Here is a 21,702-nt window from a genome sequence, read left to right on the forward strand (position 1 = left end):
ACAAGGCAATGGCTCCTTAAAAATCAGCTTCAATTCAGTCATGCTTTCAGTCTGGGTTGAGTTCAGCCTGTCCCACCCATGTTCCCATAACCTGTGTGCATGAAAAGCACTGGCTTCAATTATCTGTTCCTGAGACTACTTGATGAGGACTTCAGTCAAGAGGGATTTTCAGCAGATAAGATGTTCTTTCATTGGAGGTGGGTCATATTTAGCAGTAGACTTTTTTTAAAAAAAAAAATCACACACACACACACAAACTTTCAATTTCAACTTTGCGAAATTATTTTGTGTTTATTCATCTGAGCAGACTGATATTTATTTCATTGCCTGCTTTCACAAATGAACTGATCAGGCCCACTTCCACAAGCAAAGATCCAGAAGAATTGTCGTAACCATTGGACGTTCACACACACGGATGTGGGCTGCTCACTGGTTTCACTCGGGGGCACAGCATTTTGCATTGATGCCACAGTTAGCCGGAAGAGTTTTACCAGACGGACAGGGTTCATTGAGTCCCACTTGGCAGAACCCTCCCAGTCTATTGCACTGGGGTGTTGTCAGTGGTTTGTCTGCAACAAAGAAACAATGAAATCTATCATTGATGGCCCTAAAGTCAGGTTCCTCACCTTCAGAAGATGTGTAGAATTGTAGAGTTTGAAGGGTTCGAAATAACATCTAGTCCTACCCCAGTGTCCCTATTTTCCAAGGATATCCTTGATTTAAAGAAGCCGTCCTAGTTTCTGATTTGATCCTGGAATATCCCACTTTTCCTTAGGACGTCCCTATTTTCATTGGAGAAATGTTGGAGGGTATGGAGTTATCCAGCACCCAAGTTGTCTGAAGTTTTTATAATATTTAATGTTTTATTGTGTGTGTGGTCTCAACCACAGAGCCTAGGCAAGCCCTAGGCTCTGTGGTTGAGACCACAGTGCCACCCGCTCGCGTAGACCAGTTTAAAAAGTCTAGGACACCAATTTTTATGGCCTTCCAGTGACTATGGTGGGTCATTTGCCAGAATTAATGTATTTAGCTTTAACTCTGGAAGTGTGTACTCAATTCTGATATAACTAAGCCTCATGGAGAAAAATACACATCAGAAAGCTCAGTTTGGTCACTAGATGCAGAACCTAGAACTGCAGCTTGAAAACTGAATCATACTTTGTATTACTAAGAATTGGGTTAGTATGTCCTGAGAATAGTATCAGCTGCTCTGATTTATAAAGTGATTGATCACTGTTTCCTTTAGCACAAGCAAAGCCATGCTTCTGCTTCCTCCAATGAAGATCTAGAGCGTAGATCAGGAAAAAGCAGGATTAAAAATGAACAAACATTCCCCCTTGTTAGCATGACCAACTCACTGTATTTCACTTACTCTTGCAGCAGTTTCCATTAATGCCACACATGGCTGGAATGTAACCATAGGGACATTTCAGAGTTGCTGGCACCTGGCAATATCCTCCCTGTTCTTCGCAGCTTTTGGCAGGTTGCCCTGTCAAAAGAGAGGGACGTAAATTGTCATTACTTGAAAAGACTTCTTGTGCAAAAAAAGGACATTAATTGGTTGACAACGTTTTGTTTTGAGCATTGGAATAGCACTGTCAAGTATGAGACCCAAGCTGATTCGGTGGTTAGCGTGTCAGACTAGGGCCTGGGAGACAAGGGTTTAAATCCTCACTCAGACATAAAGCTCACTGGGTGGCCTTGTCACTCACAGCCTGATCTAGCTCACAGGGTTTATTCAAGGAAGGGGCTGGACCCCCCAAAAAAGTTTGGCAGCGGCCATGAGCACACACATGTCATGTGGCCCTGGACCACCTCAGTCATGGGGGCAAGGCAGCATGCCAAACTGATTCTATACATCTTGTTAGGGAATCATTCTGCCAGAAACAAGTAGAAGGTTCCAGAAGGTTCCAGACCTTTCCTTTATATATGGGAGTGGCACTCTGGGCTTAATTAGAATCAGCTGGACGTGCCAATAAAAAGAAGACCACTCAAATTCGGTTTTGCAGTTGCCTGACGGCAGACGTTTGCCCAAAGAGTGCTGCCTGTAAAAGCTGCTGACGGACTGTTCCTGTAATTTACAATGTACTAGAGATAAGAGTGGCTTTGTCTGAAAGTGCGCTGTTAATTGCTGGTTTTTTTAACAATTGGAAAATATTCTTTGCTATCATAATGCTTGTACCCGGTCTGGGAATACAATCTCTTTACCTAGACTTCACAGAGTTTAGTGAGTCATCATTCAAACAACTTTTTGTTATTGTCCACAGCTTCTGGGGAGAAGATTACTCTGCTAAACACTTGAAAGAGGTTTTACCTACACTAAGGGTACCAGACGTCCCCGTTTCCCGGGGACAGTCCCCGGATTTACACATCAGTCCCCATACAAAATCCATTGAAGTTGAAAAGTGTCCCTGGATTCATTGAAAGAAATTGGGTAACCTTATGTAAAGAAAAAGAAGGTACTTTGTATCATATGTGGTGGGAATGTAGAGAAGTTAAAAAATTCTGGGAGATGATATATAATGAGTTGGAAAAGATGTTTAAAATGATATTTGTAAAAAACAACAACCCAGAAGCATTTTGTTAGGGTTTTTAGGACGAGATCAGCCAAGAAAAACAAAGGACTTATTTATGTATGCTACAACAGCGGCAAGAGTCTTGTTAGCACAAAGATGGAAGAATGAGGAAATGCCAATGAAAGAACAATGGCAAGAAAAACTGATGAGCTATGTGGAATTGGCAAAGCTGACATATAAACTACGTGAGAAGAACAACAGTGACGAATGGGAACTTTTTACATACTACTTAAAAAGACAACAAAATGATTTGGACTCCTTGGCAGGTTTTGAATAAACATCCACAAATTTATTAGTAGAACATATGATGGATTAGGTAACGATATGTACAATTCTACAATATGCAGAGAAAAATATGTATAAACAAATCAGAGACGGGAACTGAGGGAAGTCTCTGGGGGGGTGGGAGAGGGAGGGAGGGGAGGGAATAAAAAGGGGGGATGTACCGTATTTTTTGCACCATAACACTCACTTTTTTCCTCCTAAAAAGTAAGGGGAAATGTCTGTGCGTGTTATGGAGGGAATGCCTACGGGTGGCATGCCTACAGATTGTCCTCCTCTAAAAACTACGTGCGTGTTATGGTCGGGTGTGTGTTATAGAGCGAAAAATACGGTAATTGGTTATGTTGATTGATAATTTGTGTTGTTAACATTTTTCAATAAAAATATATTTTTGAAAAAAATAAAAAAAATCTGGTAACCTTAACCTACACACAAGTATCTGTGAAGGGAAAGTGTGTGGACAGTAACCTTTTAGATTGGTCTACAGGGGCATAGTCTCTCAAAAGAGATATTTTATGGAATCTCCTCTGTAGTATTACTGATGGGAGCACATTCAGTCCTGCTAGGATGTATGCCCTGCGTTGATCTGGGTGAGTCAGGTGGCAGAGATAAGTCAGACAGCTCTCCCTCTCTGGCTTCTGCCTGCAGCCTGCGTATTCTTCAGCGCACATCCAACTGTGCTGGCTACTGCCCTTCTCGCTACCAGCCAGGTGAGGAGGGGGAAAGGCCCATGCATTTGCCCAGGGAACACCATCACTTCTTTGGTTATACTCATTGGGTCTTTAGGTGGCAACTATGGTGGTCATTCTCTCACAAAGAAGCTTGTCTGGCTAGTTCAGCAATGAAATCCTCCATTAGATTTTTACCCTTGCTGAATCCAGGATTTAGAAGGGACTTGGGCATCATGCACACTAACCCCTCCAAACTCGCAACAATATATCTGTATCTAAAGAAGTGTGCATGCACACGAAAGCTTATACCCAGAACAAACTTAGATGGTCCCTAAGGTGCTATTTCAGTTGTGTCAGACCACACTGCTACCTGCCTGAACAATATAAATGACCATGAAGGAACCTGGAGTGTGCCTCAGTCTGTAACGTTGCTGCTTTCACAAAAGTCGTCTATTCAAATACAGTTTTATTATGAAATGTGTTCCTTCTTTACCAACCCTATTTCGGCAGCCACACAGGATAGGAAGCTCTCTTATAAGCAGTCACACTAGTTCAGAATTTTGTACACTGAGAGGCAGCAGATCTCCAGGGTCTCTGGCGGGGGGGGAACCCAGCACTTTGCAGAAACACCTGCAGTTTGAACCTGATACTCCCCCATCCCCACCCCCGAGCTTGAGCTGTCCTCTTACCTGCAACAACGTGGAAGAGGATGAAGACCAGAGCAAAGCTCAGGTAGAGGAACCTCATGGCTGGAGTTGTCTCTCAGATCTTTGCCCAAGGGAAGATGCTCTAAGGCAGAAGGAAGTCGAGTTTGGATGGAACAAGGAGGTTCTCTTTATTTATAGTGTTGCAGTGCAACATCAAAGAGATGTTGAAACAAACATTTGCTCATCTGGGTGGGGAAAGCTGCAAACAGGTTTTTCCAGTAACTCCGCATCTGAACCCTCAAGGCCATTTTCTCTTAACTCATCCTAAGCTATTTATTTCTCTTCATAAGATCTACCCGCAGAACCGCCTTTCTCAATATGTTCACAATCTGTCCTGTGCTCCAGGCCCTGATGTTTTATTTCCATAACAATTAGCAGATTTCCTGTAATCTCAACTTCACAACACCTAAATGGAAAGGAAGTGAAATAGTTTTGCTGTAATGCAGTTTGATGCAACCTCTTGTGGTTGGACTGCAATTGCAATACCTACCAAGAAAGAAACTTTTCAGTGTGCTTTTCTCCTGATCTGCACATTTTGTGCTTGTTTTTGTGATGCACAAGGTTTTATGTACACTTTCTCCATTATGCGTTTTTTTTAAAGAAAAACAAAATAGTGATTTTATTCCATCATCCATAAGAAGATTTCACCATCACTGAAATATTGCCAAATCTGACCCTCAGTCTGAAGCTACATTGTGGCTTTTAGAAATATGATTTATTCACATATTTACAACTCACAGTATGGCCCAGAAAAAGGTGGTCAATGCAGTACTCACTATAGAACACAATTAAAAATTGCATAAAAAGAAACATGGTCTTTGCTTCTTTGATTTCGTATCTATTGGTGTTACGACCACAGCAAACTAGGGTAAGTTCTTAAAGAAATGGGAGTGCCTGATCACCTCATCTGTCTCCTGAGAAATCTCTATGTGGGACAAGAAGCTACACTTAGAACTGGATATGGAACAACTAATTGGTTCAAAATTGGGAAAGGAGTATGACAAGGCTGTATATTATCTCCCTCCTTATTTCACTTATATGCAAAATTTATCATGCAAAACGCTGGGCTGGATGAATCCCAAGCCGGAATTAAGATGGCCGGAAGAAATATCAACAACCTCAGATATGCAGATGACACAACCTTGCTGGCAGAAAGTGAGGAGGAATTAAAGAACCTTTTAATGAGGGTGAAAGAGGAGAGTGCAAAATATGGTATGAATCTCAACATCAAAAAACTAAGATCATGGCCACTGGACCCATCACCTCCTGGCAAATAGAAGGGGAAGAAATGGAGGCAGTGAGAGATTTTACTTTCTTGGGCTCCATGAACACTGCAGATGGTGACAGCAGTCACGAAATTAAAAGACGCCTGCTTCTTGGGAGAAAAGCAATAACAAACCTAGACAGCATCCTAAAAAGCAGAGACATCACCTTGCCAACAAAGGCCCATGAAGCTATGGTTTTCCCCGTAGTGATGTATGGAAATGAGAGCTGGACCATAAAGAAGGCTGATCACCGAAGAATTAATGCTTTTGACTTATGGTGATGGAGGAGACTCTTGAGAGTCCCATGGACTGCCAGAAGATCAAACCTATCTATTGTTAAGGAAATCAGCCCTGAGTGCTCATTGGAAGGACAGATCGTGAAGCTGAGGCTCCAATACTTTGGCCACCTCATGAGAAGAGAAAAGACTCCCTGGAAAAGACCTTGATGTTTGGAAAGATGGAGGGCACAAGGACAAGGGGACGACAGAGGATGAGATGGTTGGACAGTGTTCTCGAAGCTACAAACATGAGTTTGACCAAACTGTGGGAGGCAGTGGAATACAGGAGTGCCTGGCGTGCTCTGGTCCATGGGGTCACGAAGAGGTGGACACAACTAAATGACTAAACAACAACAAACAACAACAAGGTTGGCCAAGGCTGGCAATGCTCAATGGCAAAGGTTTTCCTTTGCTTGTTCTGCAAAGGCTCTTCATCCCCTCCCTCTGTGAACTTAAGAGCACAGGAAGTGCTTTGCTGGATCAAGCCATGGCCCCATCCAGCATCCAGCTGTATTGTTTTTAACACTTGATTGGAAGCCGCCCAGAGTGGCTGGGGGAACTCATCCAGATGGGCGGGGTATAAATAAATTATTATTATTATTATTATTATTATTATTATTATTATTATTATTATTATTATTATCCTGTGAATTTGGCCAGCCAGGTGCCTGTGAGAAAACCCACAAGCAGAGTACATGCACAGGAGCCCTCTCCCCTCCTGCAACTTCCAGTAATGGGGATTGAGAAGCATCGCTGTCTCCAGCTGTGAAGGTAGAGCAAAGCCATCGTGACTGCTAGCCTTTGGTAGTCCTCCTCCTCCACCCTCTTTTAAAGCCATCCCAGTTGGTGGCCATCACTGGCAGGGAGTTCCACAGTATAACCATGAGCTGTGGAATAAGTCTTTCCATTTCTCTGTCCTGAAACTTCCAGCGTTCATTGGATGTCCACAAGTTCTAGCCTTATGAGCGAGATGGACAAACTTCCCTTTATCCACCTTCTCCACAGATAGAGGGTCCTCGTTGACCCACAAAGCAATCCCATCACAGCTCGTCCTGCCCCGTCCCAATTCTTCCCCTCATCTAGAGAACTACGACCCAGGATGCAAAGACACACTCACATGCTTTGATATCACACACCCCACGCCACGCCCTTGGACAGGTTTAAACAGATCAGAGAAATCGACACCAGGTGAGATCTCCCTGCCATCGTTCCACATTTTCATAAAGCCATTCCCGCATGAAAGAAGTAAATGGAAAATGAAACCATAAGAAGAAATTAAAGAATATGTTAATGATTGTTTACATTGCCGCCAGGTCAATGAAATGTTTAAACAGGACTCTAAAGAAAAAGGATTTGATGAAAGTGGATCAAAGTTTGAATTAGAGATATTAAGTAATGATTCTAAAATTTTGTCTAAAATGTATAAACTGCTGCTTGAATGGCATTTGAAGGACGAGGAGGTTAAGTCGGTTATGATTCACTGGGCCAAAGATTTTGGGTATAATATACAGCTGAGTGATTGGGTAAAATTATGGAAGGAAGGTTTAAAATTTACTGCATGCAATGCTCTAAAAGAAAATGTGGTGAAAATGATGTATAGATGGTATATTACACCTGTTAAGTTAGCGAAAATGTATAAAGTCAGTAATAAATGTTGGAAATGTAAAGAAAACGAGGGAACATTTTATCACATGTGGTGGGAATGTAAAAAGGTGAAATGCTTCTGGGAGATGATATATAATGTGTTGGAAAAAATGTTGAAATACACATTCATAAAGAAACCAGAAGCATTTTTACTGGGCATTGTTGGGAGTGATATAAACAGAAAGGAATGCAAGCTTTTTTTATATGCAATAACAGCAGCAAGAATATTATTGGCCCAAAAATGGAAGCAAGAAGAATTACAGACGATTGAAGAATGGAGGATGAAGTTATTGGACTATGCAGAACTAGATAAACTAACAGGAAGGATTCGAAACCGGCGGGACCAGAAATTCACAGAAGAAATTTACAGACTATTTGAAAAGTATTGCTGTGTTGTGTTCCTTTTTCTGTTCTGTTCTCTCTCGGAGCTAGAGTGAGAGGACGCCGTGAATGTTTATCCTGTAAATACTGCTTAATAAACGCTTAGAATGAGCACACCAATCTCCACTTCGTTTCTCCTGATCTCTGCTGAGTGTGTGTGCACATAGGCATCTGCTATGTGTCCCTGGAGCGCTCCGGGACTGATGATTTGTGGACGTCCCGGGGCTGCACAACATCAGGAAGGATGAAGTTATTGGACTATGCAGAACTAGATAAACTAACAGGAAGGATTCGAAACCGGCGGGACCAGAAATTCACGGAAGAAATTTACGGACTATTTGAAAAGTATGGTTCCTCTTCATCCTGGAGAAGAGTGACTAGTGGGGTGCCACAGGTTTGTCTCATCCCTGGGGCTATGTATTCTGACAGTCTGAACTTCATTTAAAGCCTTTAAAAACATGTAACTCAAAATGAGAGACGATAGAAATTAATATATGTAGACTCAGGTACATTCCTTTTTTGTGGGGGTTTTTTAAGCGTTTTAAATGCATTGTAACACTGTGACACCAGGTGGCACTGTAGCGTTCCGTCTTTTGCCAACGTGATCTCTTCCTGCTGCTTCCTCCTTCTCCTCCTCTCCCATTATTTCCCAACTCTCCCCCCACCCATCTGCCTCTGAGCTGTTACCTCCCTCAAGACCCTGTTGTAAATCTAAACTATCTTCCACTTCCTCCTCCCTGGGAGGGTCAAGCTGGGGAGGGCCGTCTCCACCATTCCTCCTCTGCCCAGTCCCTGACAGTTATGAATAATAATAATAATAATAATTTATTATTTATACCCCGCCCATCTGGCTGGGTTTCCCCAGCCATTCTGGGCAGCTTCCAACTGACTATTAAAAACAGTACAGCTTCAAACATTAAAAACTTCCCTAAAGAGGGCTGCCTTCAGATGACTTTTAAAAGTAAAGTAATTGTTTATTGCTTTGACATCTGCTGGGAGGGCGTTCCACAGGGCAGGCGCCACTACCAAGAAGGCCCTCTGCCTGGTTCCCTGTAACCTTACTTCTCGCAATGAGGGAACCGCCAGAAGGCCCTCAGTGCTGGATCTCAGTGTCCAGGCTGAACGATGGGGATGGAGACGCTCCTTCAGGTATACTGGACCGAGGCCATTTAGGGCTTTAAAGGTCAGCACCAACACTTTGAATTGTGCTCGGAAACGTACTGGGAGCCAATGCAGATCTCTCAGAACCGGTGTTATGTGGTCCCGGCAGCCACTCCCAGTCACCAGTGTAGCTGCCGCATTCTGGATTGATTGCAGTTTCCGGGTCACCTTCAAAGGTAGCCCCACGTAGAGCACGTTGCAGTAGTCCAAGCGGGAGATAACTAGAGCATGCACCACAATCAATGTGTATGAATGAAAGTTGAAAAGAATGAAAGACCCAGATGATGACTGAACCTGGGATCTTGATCACTAGGCAGCAATAGCCCTTCCTGATTCTTCAGTTCCTCCCCCCGCCCTCACTGGAACCTCTCTGAGTCCCTTCTCTCGTTCACAGAAATTCCCACCCCTCAAAACAATTTCTGAGTCCTACTCAGAGTAGACCCATGGAAAGAAATAGACCTAATGCAGCCATGTCCATTAACCTCAACATCACTAAATGCCACCCTCAATTATTTGTGGTCACCCACAAGGCAATGGCTCTTTAAAAATCAGCTTCAATTCAGTCATGCTTTCAGTCTGGGTTGAGTTCAGCCTGTCCCACCCATGTTCACATAACCTGTGTGCATGAAAAGCACTGGCTGCAATTATCTGCGCCTGGGACTACGTGATAAGGACTTCAGTCAAGAGGGATTTTCAGCAGATAAGATGTTCTTTCATTGGAGTTGGGTCATATTTAGCAGTAGACACTTTTTAAAAAGAAAACAAAAAATACACATTCTATTTCAACTTTGTGAAATTATTTTGTGTTTATTCATCTGAGCAGACTGATATTTATTTCATTGTCTGCTTTCACACATGTGCAGATCTGCTCCACTTCCACAAGCAAAGATCCAGAAGAACTGGCATAGCCATCGGACTTTCATAACCATGGAGGTGGGCTGCTCACGGGTATCCTTCAAGGGCACAGCATTGTGTATTGATGCCACAGTAACTCGGAAGATTCCGACCAGACGGACAGGGTTTGCTGAGATCCTCTTGGCAGAACCCTCCCAGTCTATCGCACTCGGGCATTGTTGGTGGTTTATCTGCATCAAAGAAACAAGAGAACTATTGTTGATGGCCCCAAAGTCAGATTCCTCACATTCAGATGATGCAAGAGGATCATAGAATTGTAGAGTTTGAAGGGCTCAAAATAACATCTAGTCCTACCCCAGACCCTCCAAGTGTCCCTATTTTCCAGGGATATCCCTGATTTAGAGAAGCCGTCCTGGTTTCTGATTTGATCCTGGAATATCCCACTTTTCCTTAGGTAAAGAGACCCCTGACCATTAGGTCCAGTTGCCGACAACTCTGGGATTGTGGCGCTCATCTTGCTTTACTGGCCGAGGGAGCCGGCGTACATCTTCCAGGTCATGTGGCCAGCATGACTAAGCCGCTTCTGACAAACCAGAGCAGCGCACAGAAACGCCGTTTACCTTCCCGCTGGAGCGGTACCTATTTATCCACTTGCACTTTGACATGCTTTCGAACTGCTAGGTTGGCAGGAGCAGGGACCGAGCAACGGGAGCTCACCCTGTCGTGGGGATTTGAACTGCCAACCTTCCGGTCAGCAAGCCGTAGGCTCTGTGGTTTAACCCACAGCACCACCGACATCCCCCACTTTTCCTTAGAATATCTCTATTTTCATTAGAGAAATGTTGGAGGGTATGCAGTTATCCAGCACCTGAGCCATCTGAAGTTTTTATAATATTTAATCATAGAATCATAGAGTTGGAAGAGACCACAAGGGCCATCAAGTCCAACCCCCTGCCAAGCAGGAAACACCATCAGAGCACTCCTGACATATGGTTGTCAAGCCTCTGCTTAAAGACCTCCAAAGTAGGAGACTCCACCACACTCCTTGGCAGCAAATTCCACTGTTGAACAGCTCTTACTGTCAGGAAGTTCTTCCTAATGTTTAGGTGGAATCTTCTTTCTTGTAGTTTGGATCCATTGCTCCGTGTTCGCTTCTCTGGAGCAGCAGAAAACAACCTTTCTCCCTCCTCTATGTGACATCCTTTTATATATTTGAACATAATGTTTTATTATGTTTTTATATATATATTGGAAGCAACCCAGTAAGATGTGTGGGGTATACATAGTTAAATTATCATGATGGAATGGGACGTCCCTATTTTCTTTGGAGAAATGTTGGAGGGTATGCTACCCTGAAACGCAGGAATCTGTAGCAGACAGGGAAGAAGGCGTGCAGGCCTAGTCCCAGAAGCCCTCTTTAGTGGGATAGCAGAGCTGAAAAGAATTCTGGCAGGCAATGTGCCCTTTTGGTTTCAGATAGTACATGGGTAGACCAGTTTAAAAAGCCCAAGATCCAATTTTCAATGCTCTCTAGTGGCTATGGTGGCTCCTTTACCAGAATTAATGTATTTAGCATTAGCTCTGGAAGTGTGTACAGTGGAACCTCAGGTTGCGGATGTAAACAGTGACAAAGACACGTCCACAACCCGCAGCATTCGTAACCTGCAGCACCGCATCTGCGCACACGTGTGATGCGATTTGGCGCTTCTGCGCATTTCCACGAAGCACAATTTAACAGTTCTGCACATGCGTGAGTGGCGACACCCAGAAGTAACCCTTTCCAGTACTTCTGGGTTTCCCGCGGTCCTCATCCTGAAAACACGTAACCCAAAGCGTTTGTAACCTGAGGCGCCACTGTACTTGATTCTGATGAAACTAAGCCTCATGGAGAAAAATACACATCAGAAGGCTCAGTTTGGTCACCTAGAAGTGCAGCTTGAGAACTGAATCATACTTTGTACTACAGTGGTACCTCAGGTTACATACGCTTCAGGTTACATATGCTTCAGGTTACAGACTCCGCTAACCCAGAAATAGTGCTTCAGGTTAAGAACTTTGCTTCAGGATGAGAACAGAAATCGTGCTCCTGCGGCGCAGCAGCAGCAGGAGGCCCCATTAGCTAAAGTGGTGCTTCAGGTTAAGAACAGTTTCAGGTTAAGAATGGACCTCCGGAATGAATTAAGTACTTAACCCAAGGTACCACTGTACTATGAATAGGGTTAGTATGCCCTGAGAATATTATCAGCTATTCTGATTTATAAAGTGATTGACCACTTTTTCCTTTAGCACAAGCCCTGCTGCTGTTTCCTCCAGTGAAGATCTAGAGCAGTGTTTCCCAACCGGTGTTCCGCGGCACACTACTGTGCCGTGAGACACCGGCTGGTGTGCCGTGGGAGGGAGGCGGGCGAGAGGCGGCGGCGAGAGGCGGCGGCGGCGGCGAGGATCCGCGTCGAGCCGGGGCGGCTCCGCGGTGGTGGTGCCGAGCGGCGGGGCAGCGCGCGCAAAAGGGAGGCGCGCGAGACAGCGGAGGAGGAGGAGGCCGGCATGTCCGGGCAGCAGCAGCAACAGCAGCAGCAGCAGCAACTCCCGGCGACGGCTCCTCCTCCGCCCGCTATCGCAGCCGCCGCCGCCTCAGCTGCCGCCGCCGCCTCAGCTGCCCTCGCTCTGCTGCCTCCTCCCACCCCGGCAAGGGGGAGGGAAAAAACTTTCATTTCTGTGCGTCCCTCCCGGCGTGACGCTGCGCGCTGACGTCACGGGGCGGGGCTTTAATGGTGGTGTGCCGCGAGATTTTTTTCCGGTAAGCAGGTGTGCCGTTGCCCAAAAACATTTGGGAAACACTGATCTAGAGCGTAGATCGGGAAATCAGGGTGAAAAACCAGGATTAAAAATGAACAAACATTCCCCCTTGTTAGCATGACCAACTCACTGTATTTCACTTACTCTTGCAGCAGATTCCATTAATGCCACAGTTGGCTGGAATATATCCATAGGGACATTTCAGAGTTAGTGGCACCTGGCAATATCCTCCCTGCTCTCCGCAGCTTGGTTGCCCTGTCAAAAGAGAGGGACGTAAATTGTCATTATTTGAAAAGACTTCTTGTGGGGGGGGGGGAAGGACATTAATTAGACTGACAACATTTTGTTTTGAGCATTGGAACAGCATTTTCAAGAATGAGACCCAGGCTAATGTAGTGGTTAGCGTGTCAAACTAAGGTCTGAGTTCAAATCCTCACTCCCTGGGTGGCCTTGGGCCAGTCACTCACTCTCAGCCTGATCTACCTCACAGGATTTCTTCAAGGAAGGGACTGGGCCCCCAAAATAAGTTCTGCAGCGGCCATGCACACACACCTTAATGACGTCATGTGTCCTGGGGGCCCCTCCCCCGGACGTGGGGGGAGCAAGGCAGCATGCCAAAACTGATTCTATATGATCTGTCCACAGGGGCATAGTCTCTCTGAAAGGGATATTTTCTGGAATCTCCTCTGTAGTATTACTGATGGGAGCACATTCAGTCCTGCTAGGATGTATGCCCTGCGTTGATCTGGGTTAATCAGGTGGCAGAGATAAGTCAGACAGCTCTCCCTCTCTGACTTCTGCCTGCAGCCTGCGTATTCTTCAGCGCACAACCAACTGTGCTGGCTACTGCCCTTCTCGCTACCAGCCAGGTGATGAGGGGGAAAGGCCCACCCATTTGCCCAGAGAACACCACCACTTCTTTGGTTATACTCATTGGGGCTTTAGGTGGCAGCTATGGTGGTCATTCTCTCACAAAGAAGCTTGTCTGGCTAGTTCAACAATGAAATCCTCCATTAGATTTCTACCCTTGCTGAATCCAGCAATCAGAAAGGACTTGGGCATCATGCACACTAACCCCTCCAAACTCACAAAAATATATCAGTTATCTGAAGAAGTGTGCATGCACACGAAAGCTTATACCCAGAACAAACTTAGTGGGTCTCTAAGGTGCTACTGGACAATTTTTTAGTTTTTGATTTATTTATTTTGACAGCATCAGACCAACACGGCTACTTACCTGAACAATATAAATGACCATGATGCAACATGGAGTGTGCCTCAGTCTGTAGCCTGAACGTTGCTGCTTTCGCAAAAGTCATATATTCAAATTCGGTTTTATTGTGAAATACTTTCCTTCTTCACCACCCCTGTTTCGGCAGCCACACAGGATAGGATGCTCTCTTATACGCAGTCACACTAGTTCAGAATTGCCTACACTGAGAGGCAGCAGATCTCCAGGGTCTCTGGCAGGGGGGAAACCCAGCACTTTGCAGAAAGGCCTGTGATTGAACCTGAGACCTTCATTGCAGCAGATGCTACCCTCCACCCTGAGCTTGAGCTGTCCTCTTACCTGCAACAACGTGGAAGGGGATGAAGACCAGAGCAAAGCTCAGGTAGAGGAACCTCATGGCTGGAGTTGTCTCTCAGATCTTTGCCCAAGGGAAGATGCTCTAAGGCAGAAGGAAGTCGAGTTTGGATGGAACAAGGAGGTTCTCTTTACTTATAGTGTTTACTTATAGGTATTTCCAGCAACTGTCAGCATCTGAACCCTCCAGGCCCTTGTCTCTTAACTCATCCTAGAGCATTTATTTATCTTTATATTTATTTACCTGCAGAACCACCTTTCTCATATGTTCACAATCTGTCCTGTGCTCCAGGCCATGCTGTTTTATTTCCATTACAATTAACAGATTTCCTGTAATCTCATGATTACATCTTCACAGCACCTACGTGGAAAGTGAAATGTCACTTAAGAGCTTTGCTGTAATGCAGTTTGACGCAAACTCTTGTGCTTGGACTGTTCAGTTCAAGTTCAATCGCAATACCTACCAAGAAAGAAACTTTTCAGTGTGTTTTTCTCCTGATCTGCACATTTTTAGATGCATTTTAATATGCTTGTTTTGGTGATGCACAAGGTTTTATGTACACCTTCTCCATTATGCGGTTTTTTAAGAAAAACAAAATAGTGGTTTTATTCCATCATCCATAAGAAGATTTCACCATCACTGAAATCTTGCCAAATCTGACCCTCAGTTCCAAGGCTCTGAATGGAAGGAAACCCCTAACGCTCCACAATCATTGCTTTACAAAACATCTGGGAGATACCAAACTGTCAAAGGCTGCTTGATCAAGTCCTTATTCTCGTCATCCTTTCCTCCTAAGCCAAGAACATCCGCACAGCCTAACCCTTTCTTCATAAAAGAGGTTAGTGTCATGACCAAATTGCTTCTTATCACCTGTACATTATGCAATCAAGCAGACAAACCACATTTTTCTACATCTTAATGGATGTTCCTTGTTCACTTGTCTTGAGAAGCCTTGGTCCCAGAGGCAGTGCCTAAACTAACAATGTGATCTGTGATTAAAAACTTGTGAAAACGATAGCTGCATTACCGTGAGGCAAGGTCAGATGGCCATCAGTCAGAGATTCTTTGGGTTCTTTTTTTCAATTTTCATTTATTTAATTATACTTTTCACTAATTTTATACATTTCACTTATTTTACAATCCTTTCGCCATTTCAAAACTTGACTTCCTTCCCCCTCTTACTGCGGTTCCTTAAATTTATTTTTAATATCTTCTGCATACCCAAATTAACCAAATTTGCTCATTTATTTCATCTTCTTTAAATATATAAAGGTAAAGGGACCCCTGACCATTAGGTCCAGTCGTGACCGACTCTGGGGTTGCAGCGCTCATCTCGCTTTTTTGGCCGAGGGAGCCGGCGTTTGTCCCCAGACAGCTTCCGGGTCATGTGGCCAGCATGACTAAGCCGCTTCTGGCGAACCAGAGCAGCACATGGAAACACCATTTACCTTCCTGCCAGAGAGGTACCTATTTATCTACTTGCACTTTGACGTGCTTTCGAACTGCTAGGTTGGCAGGAGCAGGGACCGAGCAACCGGAGCTCACCCTGTCGCAGGGATTCGAACCGCCGACCTTCTGATCGGCAAGTCCTAGGCTCTGTGGTTTAACCCACAGCGTCACCCGCATCCCTTTTTAAATATATACTCAGTGCTTTTTTCTGGGGGTACACAGGCATGTGCATACACCTAAACATTTTGTGAATCTAAGTTTGGCCTCATTGAGAGGCAATATTTCAATATGAGTAGGAAAATGAGAGTAGCCTTAGACATTTTTAAAGAAAAAAGCACTCCTTATACTCTTATAAAACTGCAGGTTATTACAGTAATCCTGCCAATGCTTTTATCTGTTTATAATTTATCCATAAATATTCAGTAAACCATTTCCATTCTTTCATCTAAAATGTTATCTTGATTTCTTATTCTTCCGGGATTCTTTAGTTGTGTTTCCTACTTTGCAGGGGGTTGGACTAGATGTCCATTGGGGTCCCTTCCAACTCTATAATTATATGATTCTAAAGTGAGTTGTCCATCTTAGGCAGCAGGCACCGGATACCATGACAGGCAATTGCAGAGGAGAAAGGAAGTCCTGACCATTTTCTGAGCAAATCTCAGTGAAATAACCAAGACCTTCCATTCATTGCAATGAGGTTTTTGCAGGATTTCCCAAGGAATTGTGTCTTGTGGCAGCTTACCTACCTCACGAGAGTTTAGTTCTCATCTCCATCATGGGCTTCCTAAGTGATCTGGGGTACATCTCAGAACAATTCTGCCCGGACACTGAGGTTCAGCTCCGAGGGCCTTCTGGAGGTTCCCTCGCTGCGAGAAGCCAAGTTACAGGGACCAGGCAGAGGGCCTTTTCAGTAGTAGCGCCCGCCCTGTGGAACACCCTCCCACCAGATGTCAAAGAGAAAAACAACTATCCGACTTTTAGAAAACATCTGAAGGCAGCCCTGTTTAGGGAAGCTTTTAATGTTTAATAGACTATTGTATTTTAATATTCTGTTGGAAGCTGCCCAGAGTGGCTGGGGAAACCTAGCCAGATGGGTGGGGTATAAATAATAAATTAGTAGTAGTAGTAGTGGTAGTAGCATCTTGTTTTCTCCTGCTCTGCAGGGTAGGACTTGAACTAATGGCTTCAAGTTACAAGAAAGGAGATCCCAGCTAAACATCAGAAATAACTTTATAACAGTAAGAGCTGTTCGACAGTGGAATGATCTCCCTCGGAAGGTTGTGGACTCTCCTCCCTTAAAGGTTTTGAAGCAGTGGTTGGATGGCCACCTGTCATGGGTGCTTTAGCTGAGATTCCTGCATTGCAAGGGGGTTAGACTAGATGGCCCTTGGGTCCCTTCCAGTTCTAAGATTCTATGATTCTATCAACTCCTGTCATAAGAAAGGTCTTTCTCATGTTTAATGGGAATCTCCTCCCTTGTCATTTGAACCCGTCGTTTCGGGTCCCACCCTCTTAACCAGCAGAAAGCATTATGCGCCACCACTATGACAGCCCCACTGGGTCACAGCAAATCTGATAAAGGCATGCAATGTGCCCACAAACAGGAAGAAAACCCCAGCCTGGTTGCAGTGACCTTGAACCAATGGTTTATTTATTGAACAGAGTGCGATGACAGATTCTTCTTCTGAATGATGGCAGTGGGAAAGGACAACAGGTTTTTGGCTCCTCGCTCAGTTCTTCATTGGACTGGAGTACAGCAAGAAAACATTGTTGGGTTAGGACAGGTGTTGTTAATGAATTGAAGGCCTGAGGGGCACGGGAACTGAATATCCAGGCAGTATCCCCGACCGCCATTGCAGGGCCTTAGTCTCCCTTCCATATGTGCATGACCTACATGGAAAGAGAAGAAAGACTTTAGGGTTCTGTGATGGTAATAAAAATGTTAACATTTCTAGGTTGGTTTGCACTTGAAAACTACATTTGATAGATTTACCAAGACAAACAAACAAACAAAACAGCAGCACATACCCCAATAAATTAATAAATTAATTTTAGAAAGGAGCTGGCCTCTCCTCATTCTCTCCCACTGTCCAGACCTCAGACCTCAGATTCAAATGCACATATAATTATTATATATATATGAATGGTTATTGGAAGAAAAACAATGGGTATATTTGTGAGGCAAGAGTAGTTTAGATAAAAGAGAACGTAGTTACTAGGGGGCAAGTGAAGGGTGTTGAATGCTTTATTTAAATATTAAGGTTCATTATTGTTTCACAAGATGCGTATCTCTTTAAAGGCCAGAGTAAATATCATGACCTAGTTTTACCGCTGTGACGCAGTATAGCAGGTGCTGTTGTTGCGTTAATTAAGTTGTGTCAGCAATTGGGTAAGGTGTATAAAGAGCAGCGTGTACCTCTCTCAGTATCCTGGTGAATGGGTCATACTTACAGATTTAATGTAAGAGGAGTTTCTGTTTTTGTAATTCAAGCCAAGCAAAATAAATTTTTGCATTCCTTCATTGTTTCCCCAGCACGCTTTCTGCAGCGCAATTAATCTGCTAAATATGCAACAAAGGGGTGTGCTCAGCAAAAGCGAGCAGCTACCAATTGGCTCTAGGAAGCAATCTTCAATATCTTGGAGGGTTGACTATGGGTCAATGTGGTCCCCAGCTCAAAAAAGACCAATTACCCTTGCCCAACAGTCTTCAGGTCAGGGTCAGCCTGTGGTGGCAACTTAGTAGGATTCTTCCTTTTTTTTTTTTTTTAGGATACTGGTCCCAGCAGGGATTACCTTCCCCTGTAGATCCATCACAATTACAACCACTCAGTTTTTAAATGCATGTTCTCACAGGTCCTGTCTTTTTAGTTCCCAGCTTGAGCTGCCCACTTACCTGCAGCAACACTGAAGGCAAGAATGACCACAGCAAAGCTGAGATAAAGGAGCCTCATGGCTAGGGGTTCCTCTGAGATCTCTCTGACTGCTGGGGGAAGACGTTCAAAGGCAGAGGGAAGTTGACTCTGAATGAACCTAGGAGGTTCCCTCTACTTATAGAGTTGCAATGCCCATGCAATGTTGAAATAAACCTATACGTTTCTGCACCCGAGTGGGAAACATTGCAAACGGGTATTTCTTGCAACTATTCCTTTCAGCAGCTGAACTCTCTCCCTCTCCCTCCAGACACTGCACACAATTTATTTATTTTTTGAAATAATATTTATTAGAGGTTTAAAAATTACAGAAAAAAGAAGAAAGAAACAATGAAAAGTTAAACAAAGCAAAGCAATACCTTACAATACATCAAAAAAGAGAAACAAAAAACAATACAGCAAAACAACAAGAAAAACAAAAACATTTTAAAAACACATCCAATATTTCCATATCTTTATCTTTCATTTACCTGTTTCATTGACACCTCACACCTCCCTTTTTTGTATTCTAGTTCAATTAGCTATTTCAGCAAATCCTTTCCATCTTTCTCAATTTTTGTTCTATAATTTATCTTAACACAATCTAACCTTAAATTTTCCACTTTGGCCCATTAACAATCTATTTTTACTTAATTCTTTATAACATTTCTGCTAAAGCCATATAACTTCATTTCAGCATCCTTCTAACATTCATTAATTTTGCAATATTTCTGTAAATATACTTTAATTTTTTTCCAATCTTCTTCCACCGGCTCTTCTCCTTGGTCTCGGATTCTGCCAGTCATTTCTGCCAATTCCATGTAGTCCATCAGCTTCATCTGCCATTCTTCCCGGGTGGGTAGATCTTGTGTCTTCCAAAACTTTGCAATAAGTATTCTTGCTGCTGTTGTAGCATACATAAAGAAAATTCTATCCTTCTTTGGCACCAATTGGCCGACCATGCCCAGGAGAAAAGCCTCTGGTTTCTTCAGGAAGGTATATTTAAATACCTTTTTCATTTCATTATAGATCATCTCCCAGAAAGTCTTAATCCTTGGGCATGTCCACCAAAGGTGAAAGAATGTATGAAGCTGATGGACTATGCAGAACTTGATAAACTGACTGGGAAGATCAGATATCTACGAGATCAAAAGTTCATCGAGGACTGGGGAAAATTAGTTGAATATTGGGAAAGTATAAGTGATAATGGAATAACGCTAGTGGCATTTAGAGAAGCTCTGTAACAGCATAAGAAATATTGTAAAAAGGCAAAATAGAAGTGGGGGCTAGGTATAAAGGCAATAGCAAAATTTGGAAATTCGTACTTAAAGAAGTTAGAATTTGGATGATTGGCAGAGAAGCAGAAGGAAGTCAAAAATGGAAAATTTAATAGAAATTGTAATGTGGTATGAATGTATGGAAAATTAATAAAATATATTTTTTTTAAAAAACGAATGTACCTTCAGTCTCCTTACATTTCCGGCATTTATTATCGGGCAAATGGTAGATTTTTGCAAGCTTGACTGGTGTTATGTACCACCTGTAGATCATTTTCATTAGATTCTCTTTTGCTGACTCCCAACTGGGGCAGTAGAGCATACTCATAATAGCTTGTAGCCAACAATATCTTGGGAGAAAAGCAATGACAAACCTAGACAGCATCTTAAAAAGCAGAGAAATCACCTTGCCAACAAAGGTCCGTATAGTAAAAGCTATGGTTTTCCCAGTAGTGATGTATGGAAGTGAGAGCTGGACCATAAAGAAGGCTGATCGCCGAAGAATTTATGCTTTTGAATTATGGTGCTGGAGGAGACCCTTGAGAGTCCCATGGACTGCAAGAAGATCAAACCTATCTATTCTGAAGGAAATCAGCCCTGAGTGTTCACTGGAAGGACAGATCCTGAAGCTGAGGCTCCAAGACTTTGGCCACCTCAGGAGAAGAGAAGACTCCCTGGAAAAGACCCTGATGTTGGGAAAGATGGAGGGCACAAGGAGAAGGGGACGACAGAGGACGAGATGGTTGGACAGTGTTCTCAAAGCTACCAGCATGAGTTTGACCAAACTGCAGGAGACAATGGAGGACAGAAGTGCCTGGCAAGCTCTGGTCCATGGGGTCACGGACACGACTAAATGACTAAACAACAACAATAGCTGTCTCCTCCGTGAGTTGGTCTAATCCTCTTTTAAAGCCATCCAAGTTGATGGCCGTCCCTGCCTCCTGCAGAAGTGAGTTCCATAGTTTAACTATGCGCTGAGTAAATAAGTAATTTATTTAATCTGTCCTGAATCTTCCAACATTCAGCTTCATTGGTAGGCCATGAGTTCTTGCATCATGAGAGAGCAAAGGAGATAACTCCTAGGGGCCAAGGGGGTCTTTGCCCACCCCTGTAAAATATTTGAGGGCTCCTTCACGTTGATAGGCATTGCCATTATAATACTAATAATAATGATGATTTTATTATTTATACCCCGCCCATCTGGCTGAGTTTCCTCAGCGACTCTGGGAGGCTCCCAATCGAGTGTTAAAAACAATAGTGTTAAATATTAAAAACTTCCCTAAACAGGGCTGCCTTCAGCTGTCTTTTAAAGAATAAGATAGCTGCTTATTTTCTTCACATCTGAAGGGTGGGCGTTCCACAGGGTGGGTGCCACTACCGAGAAGGCCCTCTGCCTGGTTCCCTGTAACCTCACTTCTCGCAATGAGGGAACCGCCAGAAGGCCCTCAGCGCTGGACCTCAGTGTCCGGGCTGAACGATGGGGGTGGAGATGCTCCTTCAGGTATACTTTCAAATGGTGTTAATGCATCATATCCTGTGATCGATTGTGTGGGACAGGGCATATTTTATACTTTCTCTATGTCATTCATCGAGAAAGTATAAAATATGCCCTGCCCAATACTTTCTCTATGTCATTCATCCCCTTCATGGATCACTGCCTTGCCGTGGCAAAGGGGCTTGAATAACTCAGAGAAGCTATGAACTATGCCGAGCAGGGCACCCAAGATGGACAGGTCATAGTGGAGAGTTTTGACGAAACGTGATTCACCTGGAGCAGGAACCGGCAAGCCACTCCAGTATCCCTGCCAAGAAAACTCCATGGCCAAAGACAACAGGCATATAAAAGTTATGACGCTGGAAGATGA

At 43.8% G+C, this 21,702-nt stretch overlaps 2 long non-coding RNA genes across 2 annotated transcripts; both read right to left on the minus strand.

Moving 5' to 3' along the window:
• Positions 1–258: 258 nt before the first annotated feature.
• Positions 259–4,377, minus strand: LOC308584164. The gene is made up of 3 exons (XR_014006562.1): positions 4,219–4,377; positions 1,373–1,489; positions 259–569 (listed from the first exon to the last, which is right to left on the minus strand). It is a non-coding gene; the product is annotated as an uncharacterized lncRNA (long non-coding RNA).
• A 5,375-nt stretch (positions 4,378–9,752) lies between these two features.
• LOC308584197 lies at positions 9,753–12,874 on the minus strand. The gene is made up of 2 exons (XR_014006622.1): positions 12,761–12,874; positions 9,753–10,050 (listed from the first exon to the last, which is right to left on the minus strand). It is a non-coding gene; the product is annotated as an uncharacterized lncRNA (long non-coding RNA).
• Positions 12,875–21,702: the final 8,828 nt, after the last annotated feature.

The sequence above is a fragment of the Podarcis bocagei genome, assembly GCF_964188305.1.
Source record: "Podarcis bocagei genome assembly, chromosome: 3".
Classification (NCBI taxonomy): Eukaryota; Metazoa; Chordata; class Lepidosauria; order Squamata; family Lacertidae; genus Podarcis; species Podarcis bocagei.